The 27,472-nt window shown below is 40.2% G+C and overlaps 1 protein-coding gene across 3 annotated transcripts in view; it reads right to left on the bottom strand.

Annotated features, from left to right (window-relative positions):
* Window positions 1-27,472, bottom strand: part of LOC117231577 (homeotic protein distal-less) — a 94,587-nt gene that overhangs the window by 54,633 nt on the left and 12,482 nt on the right. The window lies entirely within an intron of this gene.

The following is a 27,472-nucleotide window of genomic DNA, read 5'->3' as shown; positions in this document are numbered from 1 at the left end:
TTAATCACCTGATACAAAATCTTCTACACATGAGACCATTTTCCTTAGAATCGTTCGATTTTTCTACCCAGGCAAGAGCGATAAACATAAAGATGTAATGATAAAACGAATAACATAGCGTGTTCTTTCTCCAATGATAACGCCATTATCGTTCTTTCTCACGTTGAGACGTCGGTTTATCCAACGATTCTCAGGATCTCCAGTCTTTCCTATGCCCTCGACCAACCTCCTCCTCTTTCTCTTCTTTCATTCTTCTCTTTCCCGCCAGTTCCCGATGCAAAAATGTAATTAAAGGCGTGCGCTCGCGCGGCTCTCGCGCGTTCACACACACATACACACACACACACACAAACGTACATATGTATAATGAAAGTGGATGGCAACCGGCCGCTCTGTGCGAGTGAATGACGCCCGAAGGCCACGAAGGTGCTGCAACATGTGTGCAGTTGCAGTGGTTACGTGCACACGAACGCAAGAAGCACACACGGCGTAGTACGTAAGTGCCAGTTAGACGTTCAGTTCTACGCGAAAAACGCCTCCCGTCCCGCGGAAAGACGCCGCATCGATTCGCCATGGAGGCCAAGGAGAAAAAGGAATCGTTTCGCGGCCCGTGCGTTTGGGTGACACGCGGATTCGCGAGAAATCCATCAAGAAACAGTAATTTTCTGCCTCTTTCACTTGCTCGTTTCTAAGAAACGACCGAATGAATGAAGATATACCGAGCTTTTTATTTTATGGAAAAGAACTATCGGAAGAAAAATCCTTTTCCCATTTTCGTTTCTTTGTGCAGTGAAAGGGCAAAGTGAATTTATCTTTTTAAATCTGGTGGTTCAGTGGGATTTTATTATTTGTCATTAGATTTTAAAGTTTCCATTCTTGAATTCTATTTAGTTGTACGAAATTTCTTGACTAAACGAACTCCTGTCCATTGGATTTATTTAATCCGAACGTCGATTCTTACTCTGTGAAACAAAACAAATGATATACAATAAAGGAGAATGAATAGACTTGTATCACATGAATTGCTTGTCCCCCGGCTGGTTCATGCATTATAAATAAAATTTTACTTACTAATAATACGCAGATGTTTTCCATAAATATTAACGTTGATTTTTATCAGGATAGGAACATGCTTATACACATATATGTACCCATTTATTTTCATAATACCACTTAAATCATAATTAGCAACGTAGAGTGCATTCTGTTCTGGCGTGAAAGAATCATTTCTTATATAATAAAGAAGTGTATAAACGGATGAGCGTTTTGGTAAAAAATTGTCTGCAAGACACGGTAAAGGAAGCTAACGTGGCTCGTGTCGAAGAGAAGAACGATACCAGGCCGTAGCTACTTTCCACGTGTAATTGGGTTAGATACCACTCCCACCTTTCCTTTTTTTACCCGCGAGATTTCCCATTATTCCTTCGTTGGCTGGCGATCCTTGCCACGACCAGACGATCGATTCCGCCAAGGCGATCCCTCGTTTGTAACCGGAAGACTGGGAAAGGTACCGAGAGAAAAAAAATCCATCTCTCTCTCTGCAGGTTCAGAGAGCCGCGCGTTGACTCCACGCTAATAGGCAATCTCTCTTTCTTCCCTCTGGTTCCCCATTCCGCGTCTCCTTTTTTCTTAATCAGGTAGACACAACCATTATCTTCGCTTCCTTCCCCCGTGAACGCGGCGTGGAGAGCTCGTTGGTTTGAAACGCGCGTGTGATACACGCAGGGCCCTGTAACTTTTTCGAAAAATCCTATCTTCCATCATTCGATTCGCGATGTCCCTTTTTCTGTCATCATCGTCGTCCAGCGAATCTTCTCATATTTTTTTTTTATATATTCGTTTTTAGCGTAGAAAGGAATAAAAAATATGATTGAAGCAGCTTAATAACGTAGGAGGGGAGTATATCATGCGATGAAACGTCTGTCGCGCGGGCGATCTGGATCCAAGCGGGAAGAGCGTGTTATACCGGCCGCAATGAGAAAAGCAAAGAAACGATGCTCGTGAGGCGTGAACGCAATTAACGCGATAGTTTCTTCTGTTCAGAGCCAAGAGGTAATTGCTGCACGTCTTGCGTTCGGTTTTCCATCAGACCGGACCGGGATAGCTTTTACGTTCAGCTTTCAATCTATTCGCGTCGCGAGAAAGCACTATTTAGAGGGGAAAATATGGACAGAAACGGTCGTCGGAGGTAATTGAAAGAGAAAGATGCATGGGGTATTTACCGAGTTATCTTGACCCAAATGTCATAGGTCAACAAAAATGATAGATTATGCAATTGAAATATATGAAACTTGGATTATCAAACTCTTAAGCGTTCAAACAAAATGTAAATGTCTATGATGGTTCCTCTAATGAGTTATATCAATTCGAAGATTGCAGATCAGTACTTTCATCGTCAGTATCCTGGATTATTAATTTGAACAAGAGAAACGTACGAACTATTAATCAACTCATCTAAGTCAGGATGCTAAATACTTTTTAAAAATCATCAAATACGAAGATGCATTGGTGTGGCATTTTACCAATAAAGTTTTTCAATCCAAGAATTATACATGAATATTTTGATCATCGATACTTCGATTGGATCGATACTCTGAGCGAAAAGAAATGTAATGATTTTTAATTACCGTGAAGGATATTTATGCGTGAAACTCGCGCCATGAAGATTCTAAATATATTTTTAAAAAATGGTCAAACACCCACGCGATTAGCCAAAACAAAGGCAAGAGGCCGTAAAGAGGAAGAGGCACAACAAGTTGAACATTTTTTAATATGAGGATGCAACTAAACGAGACGCGACGGAGTTGCTTTTGTTTTTGGAGGTCAGAACGAGAGGAGAGTGTTGAGCAGCACTAATTGACCTCAGGGGCCCGACTGACCCGGCGTGCGTCCGAGCTGACAGCCCGGACCAGCCGACGATTAAACTTCCCGTTAATATTGCTCGCTCGTTCTCTCTCTCTCTCTCTCTCTATCTCTCTTGTTTTCACTCTGACTTTCACATATATACATACGCCGTTCCTTTCTCCGTTGACCGTTTCCTTTTACTCGCGTGGTTCGTCCTTATACGCTTATCGTATTCGTCCATCCGATTCCTCTCCTTTCTTCCACGATTTCGTCCCTCTTCCAACGAGTTTCTTTTCTAACCTCACCTCTTACCTAGCCACCTACGCCTTCGTACGGGATATCTATGAATATTTATGCCGGTGGTGTAGAGTTTAGGGGCACAACTACTGCAACGAGTATTGTCGAAAGTTGGCGAACACAGGGGTGGATAGAACCACCCCCTTTCGCGTCGAGTATCTGCTCGCTCTGCATTCGATGCGATGCATCACGCGATTGCGTCATTGAAACGACGCGAAGAGGAGTGGGTACCAAGTGTATTGGTCGGGTCGTGAGGTTTTGGAAGCTCGTCAATGATATGAGAAATTTAAGGGACCTAGTTTTGCTTCGCAAGGAATTTCGCTAATATTAAAATTAATGTGGAATCAGCAAGAAAATTAATAGAAAGTTTAAAATTAATATTTGTATATATGGGTATATCAACAACTTCTATAGTACAAATTATATAATTGCTTTGGTCAATTGTGATCTTTGTAAAATTATGGCGTCCTTTCGTACCAATTATTCTTTAAATTTTATTTCGTATACTGATCAACCCATTGGCCTGCAATTTTTCTTTAAACACGCGTAAACTATCCACGGTTGTAATACCAATGGATACGTCTAATATTGAAACATGAAGAATAATATTTGTATTCTATAGTCCTCGCCAAAAACTAGCAACTAACTTCAAAGTGAATTTGAAACTAAGTTTTGTCCCAAGCGTAAAGCCTGTTTACATCATACCAAAATCACAATCCGTGTCACGAGAATGCTAAAAATATTCCATGCCAAACTCGATAAATCCTATTTATCCTTTCTCCTCGTGAACTTGTTATAATTAGCGCAGTAATTAAAAAATGTTTTGAATGACTCTTTGGACAACGATCAGCTCATAACTGTCCATCGAGCCCCTCTCAAAAAACAAGTGTTTACGATGCACTTGCACGTGCTCCGACAATGTTCACGACGCTATACGTAAAAGAAGTACGCGTCTCTTCCGGTCCCATTAGTTGCCGTTGGTGCGCCTGGAATCGTTCGGGACTTCACGGTTCAGAAGCCCCCTTCGCTCGCGATCTTCCAACTATTTCCTGGCGGACCCTGAACCAAGGACCGGAAGTCGAAAACGCTATCGAACGCGCGTAAAGGTGAAATTTTGTGGTGAAGAAAAGTTTTCGTGGCCGTTTCCGGATCTGCTTGTCGAGCGCCTGTCCAGACTTTAGAACGAGCGAATGAGCGAGCACGAGCACCGACGCGAGGGACCCCTGTCATTATTTCCCACAGCCGCCGTATGTTTCTACGGTTCCGCTAGGCTAATCCCAAGACACGGCGAGAGGAACGATAGAGGGAACACGGGGAAGCGAGCGAAAGAGGGAGAAAAGAGAAGCCACTGTGAGAGGAAGGAAGGATTCCTCGAGGGGCCCCGCGTACAACCTGTCGTGTCCGCCTTGACAAAACAGCAAAATTGCCTTGGGGGATAACGGCGGCGGCAAGCACGGTCAAGAAGAGCAAATTCTTCTTTATCAAATGGAGAAAGAAATTGCCGGCCGGAAAGCAGCAGTTTTATGAAAGCGGTGATAGACCTTTCTCACGGACAGCAGTTTCTGCTTTCAGTCAGATTGTGAATCTCGGTACAGTTCGGTGTTGGGGTAGGATTTCGAATTTCTTCAACGAGGTCTAAAATCGGGAACTGGAAATTGTATAGAATTATACCGGGTACAAATATGCAGAACTTGGTATGTTTTATATTATTCAATGATGTTCAATTCAATTTATCATAGGATAAATAATAATAGATAAATTCCTTAGATACAAAAAGGCCAACTTGTATAATGAGGATTTAATTTCAAAATAAATCTTTGAGATAAGTCTCTGTCGCTATTCTTGAAAATACATTTTTCAAACTGGATCTTGTGCAAACGAAATATACTGTCAAGGCGAGAATTTGGAGTCAATTTTCATAAGAAATTAGGGTGTTAAAGACCAACCAAGATATTGGATAAACGCGACGAAATGTGTCTTGGAGATATTTTTCTAATTTATTCGAAAAGTACGAAAAAGAAGGTTAGTATACCAATTCTGTAGAACATGCGTGCGTAGGATAGTCATTTTATAAAACTGAAAGTGAGATTTTTTCGTTCTTGAATTATTTTCTATTATTTAATCCTTCTGCATTATCGAGTTACAATACCGTATCGAATTGCGTTAGAAATGAATCTGTTCTACAACTTCGCCTTTCGATCAAAACCAGGATAATTAACAAATTAAAATTCCTCAAACAGCAATTCGCAAAACATTTTTCAAGCCTTCCAATCGCGTTCGATAACAGAAAAATGATTGAAACACAAATTACAACTTAGGAAATTCAACCTTGCGGCAATTAGACCGCTCATTGTTCCTCGAGTACGCGAACATTGCAGCTCGACCGTAGATTCATCTAAATCATTCAACATGAAGTTACACACCTAAGTAGAAGTATTCCATTGTTTACGGTGTAGGAATTATCGTTTGATTTTTCGCCGTTGTACGACTATTTTGCGAGCTAGACTCTTACATACGCTCATGAGGACTTGATGTGAATTATGCAGGTGAAGTCAGATATGAAAGCTAGGTCGCCGGGGTTCGTAGGTTCGTGGACGGCATACCGTGGTGCAGCGGCATCCTGCCTTTGTGAACGTTTTTCTACGTCTCTTCTTCTCTCTCGCTCTTTACCGCTCCATCATAGTTATTTCATTTTCTACTTACTGTGGTAACGAAACATTTGTCCCGGAATAGCATACAGCTTGCCTTTGGTAGCGTTAAAAATAGTACATTCGACGATAATTGCATGAAAACCCGAACTCGATTGTCCATTTATAGAAAAACCGAAGGCACTGTTGAAGGAAACTCCAAAGTCAGGCATAAGTGTGTCGACGTTTCCTATGAACGGCGTTCGATAGGGGAAGATCGATGCACGCTTATATCATACGAAAAAAGAACGAAATAAATAGAAGTACGGAGGTATGGTGAAATAAATCCAGCACGTATAAGCTTGGTGGTGAAAAGTTGTCGAGTGAAAAGTTGGTCAAACACACATAGGGGTGGTTATCCGGGATTATTTAGGAATGTTCGATCCCATTCCTCGAAAGGGTTCGTCAGATCGGTGTCACTCGCGTGTAAGTTTCTACCAGCAGCCACCAGGTCGACGTTTAACTCCTTAGTATGGGTTGGTGTATCGACCTAGTAGAAGCATGAGTTAATAATAACAAAGAATCTGGGCTCTCATTTCGCTGTCGTTGCTCACGTCGCCGCAGAAGGGGTTCGTAATGAAACAAAGTTCTAATCGTTAGCAGGCGTGCCTATCGATCCTCATCATCGTTCCTTGTTGCTACCGGTGTATTGGTGGTGATGGTCGTGCAAGGAAAAGTTTGCCATTTAAATTGCCGGATAACTTGCCGCGTATAACTTGTACGACCGTATACAGGCTAGCCTTTGATTGTTGTACGTAAACCGAATCGAACCAAAGGAGGACTAGAATCGTCCATGTCATTCCCAATCGTTGACATCGTCTATTCTGCGGGTATATAGTATTCTACGAAAGACACGTAGTGATTTCGTGCCAACTTTTTCGACGCTAGAACTGGAAACTATAGCGTCACCGCTCGATGAAGTTCAACCGACGTTTTTGTGACGTTGACGACGATAGGATTATACTATATGAACGAGTCTTTTACAACGCGTTCATCAACATTTGTTAATCAGATGTATTCGTAGAATGAATTTAAGAGGTTGAGGTCTCAGAATGGATGGACGAATTACTTGAATTTGAACTTCAACAATTTATCAGTGTAAACGTATTATTTACTTGTCTTGATATATGCTTTCAAGGCTTTTTTCTTTCTTCTCATTAGTCAAATGGAGAGCTAGTTTTAATAAAATAGTATTTTGTGTTTATTATCACATGAAATTGACTATATTTTTTCAAGTGATAAAAATATATCGTAAGAGAATAGATGGTAGATTTACACGATTGAATTCAAATTCTTCAAATCTTATTTATGTCACTATTATCTTCATTGTGATTTTTCCAGTAAATATTTCAGTAAATATTTCCAGTAAAAATTTCAAGTGTTTCTATCTTGAGACTCGTATTTTTTTCTGATACCGGAGAATTATTCGAAATTAAACGTAGCCAGAGCCGAGATGCTCTTTGCACGCGACCATTACCAAGTTCGTGTTGTAACGACAAAATTAACGATCCGTAAAACCGATCCGACTTCGGCCACGATCTGGATCAAGCTTATCCGTAAACTTAGCATTAGGATTTTTACATTGCGTCGGTCGCGTTCTTATAACTTTGTAACGAAACGATAGTCATTCTGAGTCACGATAATATCTACCACGGAATCGTAATTAAATTTGCGTGCACGATATTAAAAATTTCATGAAAAAAGGTACTAATTTTGTAATGTTATTTCACTAGTGTTATCGTAAGAGATAATTCAATGTATTTTCGAGTTAGAAAAAGGAAAAAGAGAAGACTCACGATGGTGATGATTCCTAATGTGTAATTTGCAGTATTTAGATTGCCGAGGTTCGCGTACAAATTAGGACTACGTGTTCCAGGATTACGGCCTGGTTAATACGTATACCTCTTGAGAGGTAACACGATAGCACCATCGCGGCCCGATTTACAAAGAGGATCGATCGACAAAGGGCATCTGATAGAGGCTATACCGGGATCTTGCATTGAATGGATCGCGGTCGGTTCGTGGTGTGGTTTACGCGCTTCCAAACGCGAGTGGTATGATACCGGGGTGTAAGGCTGTGAATCTTTAAGCCTGACTTACACGTGCCAATTTAGAACAATCCAATACGATCATCGAATAGTAACGAAGAAACGTCCACTCTTAGTCACGAATGCTAATAATAAAAAAGAGTAAATCTGAACTTTTGAAAATTTTAATTTTTCCATCTCATTATTACCGAACGATTTTTATATATATAAATCTTTGTAGAATATTACTCTCATCATATAAAGTTTTTCGTACAAGAGTCTTAACCTATTCGATTGTTACTTGCAATCGTAAATATTTTTACACATATTCGCAGTATGTTCGCAATATGCTCAAAATATTTTTTCTCGCAAAGTAACGAGCGAATGAATGAAGATAATAATTTTATGAATAATATTCTCGATATAAATCGATTGAAAGTTAGAGCTATTCTCATTGGAAGATTAATATTTCAGAATACTTCGTTAACAGGGTGTTTCAGGAGGAACTAGAAAAGATTACTTTTAAGTAAATCGTTATAACATCGAACAAATTGAGGAAGAAAATCGAAGAGCATGATTTTCATCGGTGTGAGGGGGGCTTAACGCGGTGGGGCCCGATCCTACGGTTTTGGAGGAAGAGTACAAAACGCAAAGGGCTCGGAGCAAAGACGAGACGGTGGGCGGGGCGCTTCTCGAGCTCCAAGGCGATCCACTCCGACCTCTACCTTCTTACTTAGAGAGATAGTAGGCGCGCATCAACGCGTTACATCTTTCATGAAACAGCAAATGAGAGTTAGAGATTGTATAAAAAGCGAAGCGATACGATGTGTGCGTATGCATGCGCGCGCTTTTACGGCCGCGTGCTGTCGGACGATTCACGGGAACAACGCAACAAACGGCAGCTGCTTGAGATACCATCAGGATCGGCGAAGCTGTTTGATTCTGACAGCACATTAAAATCACTCTTTTTTTCGGACTTCGTCCAGTTATAATAACCAACGCCCGAAATAAGTCGCGGATATTGCCAGGCGCCAACCCGCCAGTCAAGTAGACAATAATTATGGCCACAGGGCTTCTCGAGCGACACTCGTTAAGCTCGGTATAAGAAATTTGTTGTCGTGATGGCGTTCTTAAGAACGATCGGTATTGACGTCCATAATATTGATCGGTGACGGCGAGCCGTTTTTATTAGGAGAATACGTGGAATTACATACTAGGTTTTGCCGTTCTACAAAGCAAAAAGATTCGATTTAACGGAAAATTCAAAGTAATTTTTTTATAAGAATAGTCAGAATTCATAAGATTGGGAATTTTTATTGGGAGAATACGTGGAATTACATACTAGGTCTTGCCATTGTGCAAAGAAAAAGATTCGATTTAACGGAAAATTCAAAGTAATTTTTCTTATAAGAATAGTTCGAATTTATAAGATTGCGCGTTGATCGTGAATTTTACGATTCGAGACGTGGAAATTTAAAACGATGTTTTAAAATTCCAAATATGAAGATTCAAATCCAACAACTCGTAGATTTGAAAATACAAGCTGAGAGATGTGAAGGTTTAAATACGAATCGAAGAATTCGAAAGTTCAGATACAGGCGAAAAGATGCAAAGGTTCGAATCCAAGTTGGAAAACTGAAAATTCCTTCTGTAACATGTCACACATGATGACAGACACGAGTCTATCATCCGTGAGTTCTTGGCATCATCCAATAGCATTCATATCGACATTTGGAGTAAACACTGCATCGATACTATACTCGAGATATTTCTTAAGATATTCTAAAGGTTAATCTCGTCGGCGATATTATGATTATTCTCGTTAGACAACACGCATTACATATCAAACAGCGTTCATATCCAATGTCGGGTCGACAAAAAATCTTGACGATTGCCGATGATGTCTAGACGATTCAAATTCAACAAACATCGCGCGTTCCTTCGTCGAATATTTGTTCTTGACGAAAATTGACGGGCATATCACCGCGATCAACAGGATCGTGATGGCAAACAGGATTCGACGGAGTTGTTGCAAAAGATCTGGCGAAGTGCTGCACGTCTCTGGTAAGAAGAAGACGTCGGTGAATCGATCGATCGGCGATCGATGCCGATTGAGACGTTCCTCGGGGTGCAGCGATGCCGCCTCGTTCTTTTTATTCTTCCTGAGCTTTGTGTGCAGAAACGGATTGACGAACGATGTGTCAGCGGTGACAACTGGCGCATGCGCACCCTGAATACAAAATGAAGCGGACGTTTGGTTGTCCGATCGGCTTCTGCGCCAGCTCGCCCCAAGCCCACGTGTCTTTGCCTGCTCGATTTTTATAATGTACCGAATGAATAATCGATGCCGTGGCGGACGATGGCGAATTCATCGGTCGACACATTTGTCATCGCCTTCGGAATCTAGCGACACTTTCTTCGAGAGACGATTCAGGTTCCTGAATGGCCGAGCAGCCTGGTTTCTTTTGTTAGAAAAAAGACACTAAGAATTTAGGCGAAGAAATTAATTAACTATTGACTACACAGAGAACGAGGTAAACTAGGATTGTTTTGAAGCGAACCTGTTCCACCACCACATAAAATTCGAAGGCACAAAATAAGATCCTAAAGAGGCTCCTGTTTTTCTGTATTTTCCGACAAATGACAGGCAAAAATTAGTTAATTGCACGAAGCAAGTTATAAACTGGTTTATATTTAATATAAAATTTAACGTGACGTATAAAATTTAAAGTAAATGGACTGTACTCGCTACCGAGTTAAGAAAAAGGGAAAGAGATGATAAGGAAGAAAGAAAAAAGGCAAGAAAAATGTTGGATGAAGAGATCATCATGCAGAGGAACTGGTCGCGTTTGACTGCAGATGCTCATTTTCCCTTTGAGATACTATACAGATACCGCGTTTTTTCGTTCAATTAACGCTGTTTCCGGAAGCCATTGCCTGCACCACTGATCGCTGAGTATAAATCGACTGAAAAACGAAATGTATTCACACGAACCGCGAAATCTATATTCGGGCTAATTTGTTTCTTGCTGCGTCGAATAAAAGCCGCATGCTTAGACCGATAAATTGAATCGATATACATAGCTTGTCAATCAAGGTCGTGCCTCGCCTCACGGAAATTCTCACAGTAAAAATAAAACGTCACGTAACTCGTCATTACGTAATAGTACACCTGCTTGCTCAATGATCCAACAAAAACAGCTGAGCTGCAATCTTCGAAATATCCCTCGAAATACGTCTTTCATCCCTATTCATATAAATTAGTCGATAACCACCCATCTAATTTATCGAATATAATATCGTACATCGTTAAGCGAGTATGTCTCATAGACTTTATTTTTGTTACTTGTTCTTGTCACTTTACTTTACAGCTCGTCACCTTACATTGAACTCAACTTTTTTTATGACATTTTTTAAAACCATACAGTTTCTTGCTCTACTTGAGGTTTAAATTGAATGCATTAATTAAATGTTTATATCGTTGTTGGCTAGTTTTAAAAAAGACTATTCATTGGAATGATATTTCATAGAGTGAACAATACTGCAAGAATTGTAAGATATGGAGGACGATAGTCATATTACGATTAACATGTAATCGGTCATTTTATTTAAATACAAATATTCAGACACTTAATAAATAAATATCTGATTAATAAATAAAAGGTGTAATAAAGAATGGTATTGTGGGTTATGTATTGTTGGTAATCCTAATCGAACATTTCAAATTACCACAAGAAGAAAGATTTCTAAACTCTCATAAACATTACCTCAGCAATAATTATGACTTCAATAGTACAATAAAAATTTGTCTACGCCAACCAACGAGGTAACAAAGAGTGTCTTCACATGGCAAAGAGTAGGTGAACATCTACGGAGGTCGGCACCTTCCGAGATCGGGACAGGGTTGTAAAACGAGGCCCGGCTCGAAGCAATGCCGCAACTATGCGGTACATAGGGTCGCCTTGGCGGCAATAGAAGGAAGGGACGAGAAGCTTGTGTGCAACGGATCGACGGATAAGTGGAAAGGGGAAGCAGAATGAAGAAGGACAGGGAGAGACACGAAGGGGAACCGCCATGAAACAAACGAATACCGAAAGGGCTGACCTGCAAGACTGACTGAGAACGATAGCGAAAGAGAGTTGCTCGGTTGTCGCGGCAGAGAGAAGGGTGAAGGAGGTGGATGCAGAAGAAGAAGAAGAAGGCGACTCGGAGTAAGAAACCGAGAAAGCAAAAGCGCGGGGACGCTGCCACTTCAAACGACCCGCGCATTCGTCCTCCCTCCACTACTTCGTGGTGGTTGCCGCGGGAGTAGAACGGATTACGAAAGAGGAAGAGAGACAGATAAAGAAGGAAAAGGACGTAATGGTGAAGGAAGGGGCTGCCAGGACGACTACTCTGGATTCCTATAATTGTTCATTTTTGCAAATTCCCGAGTTTTTGCCCGGTTAGCCCGGGAGTTCGGTAACCCCACGGCGATCCAACCGTTTCGTGGCTCTTGGCCCGGCGTTTTCGATGTCACTTTACAGCATATCTGTGGCTCGTTCAAAGAGAGTTTCTGGGTTTGGTGTTTTGTTATTGAATGATTCAAAAGATATCTTTTGAAATACAATGGCTATAGAGAGTACTTAAAATTTGGACATCCCCCTATTTTCTAATGTTGGCTTTTTTTTATCTAATTCTCTATATATTCCATTTTCATTATGTAAAGTTTGCGTAGTCAGTGAAAGGTACTAGCAGATGACGCGAAATTTAATATATTTGGACGGAATTAGTTTGTTTGTAATTAATCAATTAATTGATTCTTGTGGATGTTTGGTTTGATAAACTAGAAGAATTAATGTAACACAATAAATAACTGTAATGTAGCGACGATAATTATATCTTAATATTAAGACTGTTTCTGATATTGAAGGACTATCTGATTATCTTATATTCAATTGTAAATCTCTATAACATCGAATCATTCTGCATATTGACATAAGAAGATCGATATAATAAGTATGCTGCACATGGTCGTTAAATCCCTTCAGGGAAGAATTTATTCAACTCAGAAACAGATCATTGTTTCTCAGTTCATTTATATGTATTTATTTAAAACATATGTATTGAATACAGAAGAATAGCACACACATATTGCTATTATATCTGCATCTTTTAGAATCATGATTAGATTGAATAATAAATGGGAACACACACATATATAAACGCACCCTTAAAAAGAAAGTAGCGTATTAATTGCCAATAGACATCGAAGAAATGATTAAATATAACACATATCCTATCAATCATGAAACATATCGATAGACAAATGCTCCTTCCACGATTTCGCGCAAAACGCATAATTCGATCGTTAAGGTGCCATTAAAACTTCCCCAGAACGTTCCCACCGACTTCGACACGAACTTCTCTTCTTCTCCTTCTTCTTCTTCGTTTGAAATCCTTCCTAGAAGTCGTAGAACGGCGAGGTGATACTCGCAACTGACCCGATACTAGTACGCTCGCGTGCGAATCGCGAACTGGGACGACTCGTTACCGGCAAGCAGAACTCGCGAGTCTTCTCTTTTCCGTTTGTCTTTCTGTATGAAGCCAATATAGCATGGTTTCGTGGAATTCCCTCTGTGAGAAAACGCAAGATAGTTGGAAGCTTCGAGTACGAGGGTCGTGAAGCTTCCAAGGGGAAAGAAATCTCGGAGGAAAATTATAGTTTTCACGTCACGAAATCTTGCCTTCTCCGTCGCTTTTCTTCTTGAACTTTATGGAATTGATGACTTAACTATAGTCTCTATGGAACTGTAATTTTCTTATAAAGCGATAGAACTTTGTATGAAAAGTTCGAATTGTTATCTTGCCAATTATCAGGATCGTAAAAGGCTTTGAGAAGAAATTTTCAAATTTCCCGTCCAAAAAAAATCAGTTTATCGAAATACTCAACTATGATTACTGTTTGGCTTACTATATACTTACATTAGAAAAATGTGAGGGAAATACGTCATATGAACGGGATGAAATCTAATTTAAAGTTTATGGTACAACGTATACCGAAACATTTATCCTTATTTCAGAAAATTTCCATTTTCCATTAGAGTCTCTATTGGCAAAAGGAAAAATACATAGTGTAGATTAGCATTAAAAGATGCAATTGTAATTAGTCTAACTATTCCAAAAAGAATATGAATCGTTTCAGAATTATTAAATATAAAAATACCTTGCAGAAGTATACAAATAGTTCTATGATTCATCCTAAGTACAACGCCTCAGGGTCAACCTTATACCATCTTCTTCTTCTTCCACGACAACTTTGAAACGCTAAAAAACTCCCTATTTTGCGCACTAATGAGAAAAAGCCTGTCGATACATGATGTTGCCCGAATTCTTAGATCCTTTTTCGATCCTGCGGATCGTGCGCGAATGCCAAGAGAGAGGGCTCGGATTTACCGGCGAAATGTTGGATTTATTAGATCGAGATACGCGTGGGCGTGCCTGGACGTGCCCCCCTGCCCACCCCTTTGGCCTTACCGTTAGCTACGTGCACGAGAGACTCTGCGAAGCTCGCGATGCACAAGCCAAACTAACCTAGACACATCGGAGAAGAGCACACCACGAGCAGAAGGAACACGCACACGCGTAGGTTGAGCCGAGAAAGTGAAGGAGGATCATCGCCAGCAGACGTGGCTTGATGAAACTTTGAAACTCCTTCCTCGAGACGTTGTTGTTGCGCGTCGTTCTAGGAATCGAGAGAAAAAGAGGGAGAGAGGGACGTAGGTATCGTGAATTCGATCGTCGGCGCCGAACGATGATTTATGGACGAGTAGAGCGAGAAAGAGGGTGAATTCGTAAGAACGAACGACGAGGACGAGGAAGAAAAACGGAGGAGGAAGAAGAAGAAGATCGAAGAACCGAGGGAAAGCAATATGGAATCGAACCCGCGTTGGGGTTACTATACTATCGTCGATGGAGATCCATACTAGTCGTGGGAATCGTGAATCATCCCCCTTGGACGAAGAAAACGCGTGGAAGCCTCTTTCTCTGTTTGAAAATATTTGCCGCAATGGTCGAAGGAATAGTCAAGTGACGATGGTGGATTGCGTGTCGTTAACACGAAGCGTTAACGAGATGCGTAATGTCGGGAAAGAGGCGAGAGCGGAAGTCTGGTGCCTATGGTTCTGGCTGGTCTGTATGTGGTTATATGGAAGGGAAAGTCCATGCAGGGTAGCACGGTAGGAAGAGAATGTCGAGACCTAACTACGACCTATCTAAGACCGATTCACCAACACACAAAAGCGGTACTAGAGGAAGCCTTTTCCTTTACCTCCTGGCGGCAAGCAACGCCGCTGCAACTCGCCAGGTTATTTACAGCTTCTTGGCATGGAGGTGAGCTCTCGCAGAGCCCGACCACTGCCAGCAAGAAGGAAGTAAGGATGATTTATATCCGCTGCTACCAGTGCTGCTCCCAACCCGCGATAATACCAATCATTATCATCGCTTAATAACAGGCATTACTGCCAACATTGAAATAATGTGTGTGTACCCCAAGCTGGCTCAGCCATGGCTGACCCATTCCTACACCATCGCGAAAGATACTCCCTTTCTCTCTTTCTCTCTCTCGCGATCTTTTCTACTTCCATTCTTCCCTTGTCGTTTCTTTGTTACACACGATCTTCACCACCACTATCAACATTATGCTTTAACATCGCCACCTACTCTTTCTTCCTGTTTCTCTATGAATCTCATGAACTGACGTGCATATATATACGTGGGTATACAGGGGGCACAGAGGATCTTCGCACAGACGATCTTCGTACAGAGGATCACGGGTTGATATCGTAGGCTGGGGCGCCCTTTTTACCATAAAGTTGGTCAGGTGCAAGAGCGCGCGCCACAAACGAAACGCATTGCGCCGCCGGTGATCTTCCTGAAAGATCTTCGAAGAAGGCGGGGAACGGGAGGAGGCTTTCGTTCCCTTCTTGGTGCAGGGATTCCTCGCACGAGGGAGGAAGGAAGAGGGCGCGCTTCTGCCGGTCGAAACCCCTCGAGCCTGTTTTGCGCGAATTCTTTTCGACTCCGCCGTGGTTCTCCAACCCAAGGGACCGCGTTTGCTCATCTCCTACGTCCAGATATTTTTAGTTTCGGCATCGTAATAATTTCTCAGAAAGTCGAACGCTCTTTCTTTCACCCCCTTGTTCACGCTTTTTATCAAGCTCGGGGTGAAAAGTTTACCATTTGAAGAATTATGAAGTTAAAAAAGAAATATGGAATCGTGTGGAAGATACAGAAGCATAATTTCTGAGGTTAATAAAAGGCGACACTGTGATTCTTGTTTAATTACATAGAAGGCATGTTTATTCATCATCCCTGAATTGAACCTTCTTTATGATTACACTCATTAACCTTCAATTGGTATGGTGAAATGCTGGTTACGTAACCAGTGGGGTAGTGTCAATGTGATAAAAGAAGTAGGTTAAACGTACGCTTTATCTAGCCGGCCATACCATTGTGCTCGTGTTAATGTCTGTTCTATAACTTGCTATTAGTTTCTGTGTTGAAGGAAGAATAGAAAAAGATCAAAATTCTATGCAACTATTTCGAATTTGTTTAATATCACTTGTCAGAAATCATGATATATAAAGTTCCACGTTACTATCTTATTATGTCAGTATGACTTTTTGAGTCACGGCTTCTCCACTGAAAGAGTAATAATATATTTGAAATATCAACAATTTTCAACATGTAAAAAAATTAACTTTGTAACTGAGTTTGCTTTAAAATGTCACAATTATTCGATAAAATTATATCGTTTAATAAGCAGAATATTTAACTCTTCTTTCGATAATAAACAACAGACATGAATATTTAATTTTATATTTTATTAGGAGCTTGCAAAATCCAAAGACTGTTGGCTAAAGTGTAAAAGAAACTATATTTTTCACTGCTAAATAGTTGAACAATGAATAATTCTTTACTTCGAACCAATTTCAATTCCCTGAAGACTTAGTCACACACCACTTTTCTAGTGAACCTATCAACGATCTAATCTTAGGACTCTAACGAAAAAAAAAAGAAAAATAATTTAAATTCTATCGAACTGTTGAAAGTCTGATCACACATATTTAGACAAGAAATCTTCGATATCGTTATTATAGCGGAAACAAGAGAATCTTTGAAAAGCTTGAAGAAATCACGGTGTACACGCGACCAGAGTATTGGGCGAAATAAAAGGCGCCCCTTATTCGTGGCGCCCCTCATAACTCGTCGACACGGTGGCGCTAATTTTCGCGTGGTGTACTAAAAAATCGTGGCGGACTGGCGTTTCTGCAAACATCGAACTCGTCTGCCGGTAATTATTGGTATTTGAGGCACTGTGGGAGGTCCCGCGAGGCACGCCAGCTCTTTCGATCCACGTACATGAACACGCCGCTGCGTGAAAATAATTATCGGCCTTCTCCGGTTCTTCAAGAGTCCGGACCTGCCATCGGTGAAGAGAGAAAGAACCACGCCAAGGGGAAGGGGGACACCTTGGCAGCCATCGATAAAGGAAAGACGAGTTTCCGCCGCTCTTTTACCTTCCTTTTCCTTTCTCCCGATTGAAAAAATGCGATCGCCTTTTGTTTCTTTTCTACACTATGCTTGAATTTTATCTTTGGTACTTTAAAATTCGAACGTGATAGAAAATAGTTTTGCTAGAATTTTATTTGATGCATTTATGAGAAATTGAAAGGTACAGGAATTCACAGAACGCAGATTGACATGCAGACAGAATGCAAAATTACACGTTTGGATATGGAATAGTCGAAGTGAGAATATTGTGGGGAATTTGTATTAATATTTTCATAAAGTCCCGTTCAATAATTGTAGATTTGTAATCGCAGACGGATAATCGCGTAAGTCCTACAAATGGATAAATTTTCTTACGATTGAAAACATCAATTACTAAAAAGCTTTTCCATCCCCGCAATAACAAGAAAATTGAAATGTCGTGCTGTATCCATCCAATTCAACCGAAACGACAGTCGTCACGAACCTTAAACTCTTCATTGTGATCCACAGAGCCACAGAATCGAATAATTCGTTTACAGTTAGTGGAAGTTTCTTTATCAGTGAGAGACAGTTAGCAGAAATTCCACAGTTCGTGTTAATATTTGCTCGGTCGCGGGAAAAAAGAGTTGTGGTCGCAAGATTCGACAGAACCGTAAAACGTTTGAAAGAGAAAGATTAACAAGAGCCGGTGGTTAAACGGGAGGTGGAAAAAAAGTAGGCAATTACTTCAAGGATAAAGATTTGCTCGGGTTTTACAGGCGTAATCGCAAATCGCCGCGGCGGATTTATTTTATTTTTATTTTTCGGCCCATTGAACACTATTAATTACTTTCGATATTTTCCATCACGAGGAACGGAGTAGCACGACATGATTACGTCAAGCGTGTATGACACGCGTGAAACGCCAGGCGAAACAGTGCACGAGTTTCGTAGCCTGGGCAGAAAAACTAGTATTACTAGATTCGCTTTTTTATTAACCGGGAACGGTTAAATGTGTTTCCCTGACGAGGACAAAAAGTAACGCGCGATTGAAAGCATCAAATATTAACAAGAACGTCGAACGGCAGTGGCTGATAACGAGCGTGAAATTTGTCTTTCGTGAAAAAGGAACAGACTCCTGGTGCTTCAAAGAAAAAATCAAGAAATTTTATCGAGTAAAGTATTATTTCAAGCATAAATTTATTTCTAGCTGGTATCACTGTGATATCGTACCAAGGTTGACAAGATGCACGATTTATAAACGTATGAAACGTATGCGAAAGAAAACTCGACTATTAAAGCAATATTTATGTGGAACGTTGATCGAGTAAAAACTGTCGGGTATATCTGGGTGAAGGAAAGTACACAGCAAGCCCGAAGACGTATGATTATAGCGACAACGCAGGCCATTAGACAACGGAAACATCAATCCTGTAGCGCGTTGCATCGTGTACGACAACTTTCGTCGAATCCGAGGGAAAGTTTAAACCGTGTCGTTGCCGACGACGATGCTGTCGCCGGACATCGTACAATAAAACAGACTGGACACGAATAAAGGGATGCGCACACGCATAAAGCGATTCAAACGTACCAACAGTGACTATAGTGATTCGTTGCGAGCCTCGTTTGGAGGAACAAATTACTCGTTTCCTCTCATCGATGTCCTATTCGAAGGATTGTTATTGAAGAATTATAGGCTGATAAATATTTTCAAAATATCTCTTCCGAGTCTGCAAATTTTACTAATTATTTCTGTACTAAGATTTTATAAGATGATGTGAGCGTTATTTTGGCTTTTGTGTGCCAAATCAAAGGAAAACAAGTATTTTTACTTAACCATAAAATTCTTTGAAGACTCTTATAAAAGAGATTCATACTAGAAGAATTCGTCACAAGAAGAATCGTCGTTTCCTTTTATTTCTCTGATTTAGGATATTCAGATGAACCAGCGAAGATTGTTTTTTTTTTTCAATAATGAAAAATTAGCTGTTAATAACTGATACGAACTAGACATGGGCCATAATCTATTGATTGCATTTAAGTTTTTTCAGAATTATACGCAATTTTCACTACTATTAAACATTTTTGCAACTTTAGAAATTTCATCACTGTTAAAATCTCCAATTCCATTATAATTCGCTAGTTCCCAAGCCCAAAATGTAGCTCGGAAATACTTCTTTCGACAGTGATGCTTTAACGAATGCAGAAGGAGGAAAACAAAAAATAGATAATGCAACGGGTTAACGAGCCATGTTAGATAACAAGGCCAGGCCGGAATAAAATTGAATTAAACAATGTCGTGCACGATTCACGTGGATCACGGGTGGATGTACGAAAATACACAAGGGCGCGCGTGTGGTCGCACACGAACGTTCCGCGGAATAATAAGTCGTGCCATGCCGCGGATCGCGTGCCACGCCGCGAAACTTTCCCATTTGTAGCCGGTGGTCGACAGATACAAGCCGATAGCGAGACACGTCGCGTCGGTCTGCAGCCTCTATTAGTTTTATTGCGAGAATACACCGATAACACTACCGAGAGGCTGGCAAACGGGGATGGCGAAACGTAACGCGGAGACAAGAAGTTTTATTCGTCGAACATATCCTTATTTTGACTCGCACGTACGTAACTACCGCGTCGATCAGATAATAACGCGATAAGCTGCGTCGATATCAGTTACTTTGATAGAAAATAGGAAGAAGCATGAGATTGGGAGGATGGAAAGAAAGATTAGAGCGAAGAGGAAGAAAGTTGTTTAGATCGAAGGAAAGAAAAGCAATGAATCGGTTAATCGGTTTCCTTGTAACTACGATGGTAGCTGTTTTATGTCGAGTACGATTCAATACAGTTTTCAGATGAATTGGTTGCCTTTTAAGGGTATAATAGTTAATCTTCGATTTCTGTTCGTCGTACGGATTTATTAGGATTTCAGGATACTGAGATATTTTATTTTTAAAGAAATTATATTACATATTTGAGATCTTAATTTCAGATATTATGTTGAACAAGAAATTCTTAATTCTTAATTCTTCTTTTCATCACATTACTAAGGTAGTAATATATAATAAATTAGTACCGTTATATATACATCGAATTATATTACAATCTGACACATACTACTATATTATGTTCATAGAATTGATGTGTTAATAGTTACTGAGAAATATAAGGTCCATTAGTCTTTACTATGTTGTCGCATTTTTCATTAAGTTTCCATTACCGCCTTTATAAAAACTTCGTTATTGGACTCCTTCGTAGAATTTGAATTTTTTCTGTTCAAATAATTTTGCAACAATTTTAATCACATAGTGCTAACAACAGATCAAATGAATATAGTGAATGCAGCATAAATTCTAAATTTAATTCCTTTATTCTTTCCTTGATATAAAATTATCACACAACGCATTTTTGTCTTTTTTTGTTAACAAAATATCGACAATTTGTCAAGATATACTTGCAGTCGCAATACACACTAAAATACTGAACCATGAAAATAGAGGAATAAATCGTAAATACGTGGTCCAAAAGAATTGTCAAAAAATGCCAAAGTTGTGCCAAGTAGTTTCTTTCATGAGACAAACGAGTAAATATTAATTACTATTACCATACGAACCGCCTAATGCCGTGAAAGACAATACGACTGACATTCGCGTCCAAGCTGGCGCACCACTTTCACGCGGCCGTCGCCAAACACCGGGGCTGAACAAACGGTATTCGCCTAATGATTCATACGCGAGTCCGTCCAGCAGAATCATCAATTATATTCGAGCCATTGTTCCGCGACTAGAGACCGGGCCCCCATTATCTAATACATCTAACCTACAAAACTCGTAGCTATGTCGAGCCATACTCCGCCATAGTCGAGTTCTACCACGAGTCCACCTTTGAATCTGATAATAAACGTCGAACAGAAAGAGAGAGAAACGGTAATATTCTACAACTAGTTATATAAAACTCCTAAATCAAGTAAAAAATTCAGGGACAAAGTTCTACTGCTTACAAATCGACTTATAAGAATTTTCATCTGATTTTCATGTTTGATTTATAGCAGGCGATCGAGACGGTAATTATTAATTAATTGATGGTAATAAACATTGAACAGAAAGGAAGAGAAATATTCTGTAGCTGTATAAAGCTTCTAAATCAAATAAAAAAGACTCACAGACAAAATTTATCTGATTGTGAATCGATTCATAAGAATCTTCATTTGAATTTTACGTTTGATTTATAATGGCTGATCGAAATATAATAAGAGTCATTAATTAATCGTTTCATTGTTCCTTGGCGAGAAACTGAGTTCGTTATCTGTAGTCGATCGGTATTGATAAGTACAGACGAAAGGCTCGCCAAAGTAGCACCGGAGGCATGTGTACGACGCCAGTGATAGTCAGATAAATGGACGCAGATAAACGAGCGGAAAGCGAGGGAAAGGTTGGAGATACGGGGCGGAAAGACACATGTACGAGCGGTTATTCGCGAATCGACGTCTGTTGCGACCACGTTTCGAAAGTGATCCGGTGTTACGTAGTGTTCCGGTAGCTAGGAAAAGATAATGTGCTTTTTTGTTACATTTTCTTTTTTTTATCATCTTTGCCTTTTGATTAGAAACCAATCGTCTCCAAAGAATACTTAATTTTATTTTACTGCTTTGGTCTTATAGGAAGTTTTAGAAATTTCTGCACATAAATGCCTTCAATAAGTAAAAGAACAAATAAGCAAGTAGATTTGTCATATACTGTGTTAATTTTAATATCAAAAATAGTCGTATATAATTTATTACAGTAAATAGAATTATTAAATAATCTGAAATACTGTATAAGTCTGTGGTAACGGAAAAGACGCAGACAATTAACTACTTAAAACATGGTTTTCCGCGTCACATTGATTTACATACCTATCACGTGTGTGCCCGTACATTGTATTTTAATGATCGTTTTAACATCAATTTTTCTTACAATACTGTGTGAATAACATGTCAATCACTCGAGTTGTGAGACCTTTTTGTTTCTATTTGCTTGGGCGTTGTGATAATATCATAGTAGCAATTCCGTAATTGTTGTGTATCAAACCTTGTAATATTAAACCAGAGTAAAGAATATTTCTAAAGAGAGAAATTTAATCTAACATCTTGAATAATCAAGAAATTCAATTTTAATTTGTCTTTCACTTCTCTATAGTATTTCGCTAGTAGAATGAAAAATATAAAAAGGAAAGATAAACGAGGTTTGGCTTGTCTATTTGAAAGGCCTCTTTTCCTTCACTTCGAAATCTTTCTCTCTTTTTCCATCCGAAGATCACGTCAATCGATCAATCGAATCGAGAAGCCCGAATCACTTTTTCTTCCATGAGCAAAAGATCGTGTAACGCGATCTTCATTTTTCATCCTCTTAGTTCCATCTCCTGCACATACCAACGTCTCAAACTACATACACATTTACGATTCACGTTTGGATATATACTCGCTCATGCATGAATAATAATTATTTGCACGTTAATTTTCACCTTAATTCCCACGCCTCTCGGATTTTCTGCAAATGCATCGCGTGTTGCATCAAAATTTTCTGCGACCTTGATCCTGATGCACGAACGGTACCAGTCAGTTGTTTATTAATCATTGTCCAAAGGTGTTGAGGATATGTGGATAAAGGCAAGAAGAATTCGTTACATGAAACTCTAGTTAATCCTGGTTCATTCCTATTAAAGAATGTTGGCACACGAATCAAAGAATAAATCTTGCATTGCAAACCGTTCCTGTTATAGAAAGTTTCGTTGGAGAGAATGGAAAAATCTCGTTTGAATTCTCGAAGTTCCACGCAATGGCGCGCGGATAAATGCAGCGAAAGGCGTTACACTGTCGATCGATCCTTGGTTTTATATATCGCCCTTTGAGTGACAGCATTATCTTATTCCCGGAGCGTACAAAGTGATCGATGTAGAGGGGTAGTTCGGCTCGATCGTTCACCGGTCGCCGTAATATCGATATCGAGTACTATCTACGTCTTTCATGCCCCTTTCAATAATAAATAACAGGAAGTATAGAGGATGATCCACCGGTGCGTAGCTTTCGATGGCCACTTAGAGAGGTGCTGGAACTTGCGAAGCGTGTTAGACACCCTTAAGGAAACCTTACGTAAACCTTGATAGAATATTTTCAGAATATCGACTAAATATTTAACATATATCTAAATGAACATTGAATAAAACCATGGCTGAATTTTTTGTGAATATTGGACAAAGCTTTGCACGAGTTTCGAGTGAATTTTGGAATGAATTTTGAATGAGACCTTGGGTATTAGACGAACTTCGGATGATTGGTCGGAACATTGGTCAAACTTTTTCAGCAGCGTTAGTTTCAGAACATTGAATAAACCTCTGAGTGAATTTTAAGTAAATTTTGAATAAGTATTGTAAACAACTGAATATTAGACAAACTGTGGATGAAATTCTTAGGTGAAATTCGCACATTAGATGCGCACATTGAACGAACCTTTGAATGATTGTTGAATGAATTTTGGACGAATATTGAGCGAAGGTTGGGTGTACCCTGGATACCTCGAATCTTCGGGGGTAAACGTACTTCGGAACATTCAGATTTCGAATTCACTCGGCGTGCGGTTCTTCCCTTGGTGTGCGCGACTTTCGAATCTCGTTTCGACGCGTTGGCATTCCCAGGGCCAATGAGGAGAGATCGACCACGTTGGTCGGCGAAGACGAAGAAAAAGGAACCACCACGCCCAAGGTACGTGGCAGGAACGCAGACGGTCGTGTTGGTACCTATGTAGCCGCGTCTACGTGTCTATCCCCTTTGCACGTACACGTTCCTGCCCGCGACGATGTGTACTTCGCGTGTACAAGTACTCTCTATCCTTATTGCCTGCTTTCTTTCTTTCTCTTCCTCTCTGTCGGTGTAGCAGCACAGCGGCACGAACGCGCTACCACGTCCTCAAATTGAAGTCTCGAAGAAAAAGAGATGCGTGGCCTCACTTCTCTGGTTCAGATCTCCTCCACCGTTCTTTCTTCTTCTTCTTTTCGTATCGTCTTCGTCGTTTTCCGTGGCGAAGTTGAACACCACGAGCAAACCAAAGGGCAACCGAGAAGAAGGAAGGAAGGGAGAGGGAGGGAAAGGCGCGGATAAGAAGATGTCGAAGAAGGGACGACACAGAGGGAAAGAGATACAAAGAGACGAAGCGGTTTCGAAGCGAGGAGGAGGAGACCAGCAACGAAGGGAAGATGGAAGAGTCTCTGAAGGCTCTGTAGGCGCCATGTTGCTGGCGATGACAAGAAACCCGATGCGACGGTAGCAGGGCCAACGGAGCAGGCACAGGCGCTTGCTCGAACGCCTTGATTGGCCGATTACAGATTATACACGGTACACCCTGAAGAGATGCATCGGCCGTAAGCTTCGTCGGGATCAGCTACCGCGGTACCGCGGAGACTTGGTCGAAGATGTTGCATCGAGTATGATTCACGAAGCATCGCAATGGAAACTACCCTTGTGTGGAAAAGAAATAGTAGAAAATAGAGAAAGATATTGAAGAAGCTTTAGAAATAGGTACGTACCTTCGCTAAACTTGAGAATTCTGAGAATTTAGATTGACGAGGATAGATCGTTGTTTAATACAGTAATTTTATCGATCGATCATTTTTTCAGGAATTTTTCTTCTTAAAGTACAGTTCAATAATCAGAAGCTTTGTAGTGGAATGTACTCTTATGATGAAAGAAAGGGGCGAAATATGGGCAATACCGAAGAAATGCTAGGAAAAGCTATATAAAATTTAATAATTCTGTGAATTTCGATTCGATGAATGTAGAAATCACTGTGTTAATTTCCTTCACAAATTTCGCACGTTGAATTGCGCTTAAAGACTCGGAAGCTTTGTATTAGAAGCTGACCTCATATAAACAGAGAAGTGAAACGTGAATAATATTGAAGAAACTTAAGAATTCCGTGAATTTAGATACGGTGACGATTAATCATTTTTGCCACCGATTTCCTCCTTTGAATTATACTTTTCATATTTCTTACAAGAGGAAAATATTGACATTCTTCTTTACGCGTCAAATTTTGTGACAGTGCAAACGAATTATGGATAACTCAAGACTTTCTAGTTCTCCCTCAAAGTAACAGATTGAATTCAGAAATGGAAAATTCCGATTCTAGAGTCTTCTGTTGAAAGTCAACCAGTCGGAATGCTCTGTTCCGTGTTATTTTGCAAACAACCTGACACGGTGCCGCGATTACTCATCAGCCTGCGTCGAGCTCGATTCTCTGGCAGAAGGAGAAAGGGGAATAACTCCCGCGGAGCTCAGACTAATGAAATTATCCGGTCCGGGACCCCCTGCAACGACATCAGCAACCTACGACAGCCAGTTATCCCGTGATTACGCGATACGCAGTTACGTATCACGATGTGTGTACCTATGAGAAAACCTCTAGCCTTTTGACATCTATTGAACCCCCGGGGTAGGAAGGGGGGGGGCTAAATACAAATAAATCAATTTGGGGTCAATTTCCATTGTGAAATCAGGGCTATTATTTGACATACTTAATATATACGACCAATAAATCATAGTTTAACGCACTGATTGTATCTAAAGTACGTATTGCTATTTCTCTGCGGAAGCTGCACACACTTTTTATCAAACGTCTTTCCTTAGTTATCTCTGGTATGTTTGATGTAATTAATTATATTTGTTTCAATTGCACGGTTTACTGTTTTGTTTCTTTTTCTGTTAACTTTTGTGTTAAAAATCTTCATTAATATCTAGTCTCAAAAAATCAAATGATTGAATTAGTGGTTATTTTTTAGAATCTAATAGATTAATTTTAGATAAATGAGACGGCGCAACGTATACGTCACTGGCAGGGAATGTGTAAATCAACGAGCAATACCGATACATCCGATTTCACAGGGAAATTTTTGAGAATATTCTAAGAAAATTATGCGTAATAATACAAAAAGTCTGGTAATTGAAACAGGGGAGAAATAATAGTCTTATAAATAATTGAATAACGAGAAAAAGATTCTTCCATGATTTTTACGATAACTCAAACCTTCCACATGAATTAATCGTAACAATCAATCACTGCGGAGCTGATCACTATAATCTCGCACCATCTATATGGCATTGATAAACGCAGTTGAAGGAATTTTCCCTCGGTTCGCTTCTTTTTCCAGTCGAAAGTAGTCAAAACTTAATTAGGGTAACCGGATTCAATCGAAGAGTCGTAAAACTGACAAAACTTGAAGGATTTCGCAAAATCACGAATGCAGCTTTAATCGAGTACATTGCCGACATAGCGCATAAATCGTGGTCAGAGATATATCGAAATTAAGATTTCGCAAGCGGGTACGGTTCGTTTCAATTAGCTCGAAGGCGCTATCGCGGTCTAATAAATCGTTAATTGGGAGTCGTGGGATTATCCGCAAGAAATTCATGACTTCGAAGAGACCAGCGTCAATTAGCTTTTGACCATAGGTTCAGCCTAATAAATCGTTAATTGGAAACCAAACCGGATAATTAGCGGAAAGCCAGTACCGATGTCCACCGTGAAAAACTAAAAAACTTCACGATCGTCCGGCTACTGGAATTATTTATGATCTTCTCGTTAGTGTCTCGCGGCTGATTTTCTCCCTGTTGCCGATACGCTGCACGTTAGTACTGGCAACCCTATCCTCCCGGTGTCCAGGGCGTGGCGGATCGGTGATTTAGTAAAGTCATTTGTGCCGATAATGCTGACAGATGCTGTCCATCGAGAGTCCTGTTACCCTGGACTCTCCGTGCAACAGGATCTTCTCGTGGTTTCGAGGGGTGGACACGAAACATGACTATGTTTCGTGGATACCGCGCGGAAGTTTGAAGAAAAGTTGCACACGTGGGTTAATTATAAAAATAGAAGGGTTTTACTAGTAAAGCTTCGCGGAAAATATCGTACCGCGTTTGAAGATAACTATAGTTTCGAATTTAGAATGCAATTTTGGGAGATTAAAAGGCATACGACACGTAGCTGTCACTTGTGAATATTACACGGAAGTTTGAAAAAAAGACAACGTATATGGATTGATTAAAAAGTACAAGAATTCTATTAGCGGAGTATTATT

The sequence above is a fragment of the Bombus vosnesenskii genome, unplaced genomic scaffold, assembly GCF_011952255.1.
Source record: "Bombus vosnesenskii isolate JDL3184/JDL3185 unplaced genomic scaffold, Bvos_JDL3184-5_v1.1 scf7180000013273, whole genome shotgun sequence".
Taxonomy (NCBI): domain Eukaryota; kingdom Metazoa; phylum Arthropoda; class Insecta; order Hymenoptera; family Apidae; genus Bombus; species Bombus vosnesenskii.
The sequence above is the reverse complement of the archived record's forward strand: the minus strand, read 5'-3'. Positions and strand labels throughout refer to the sequence as shown.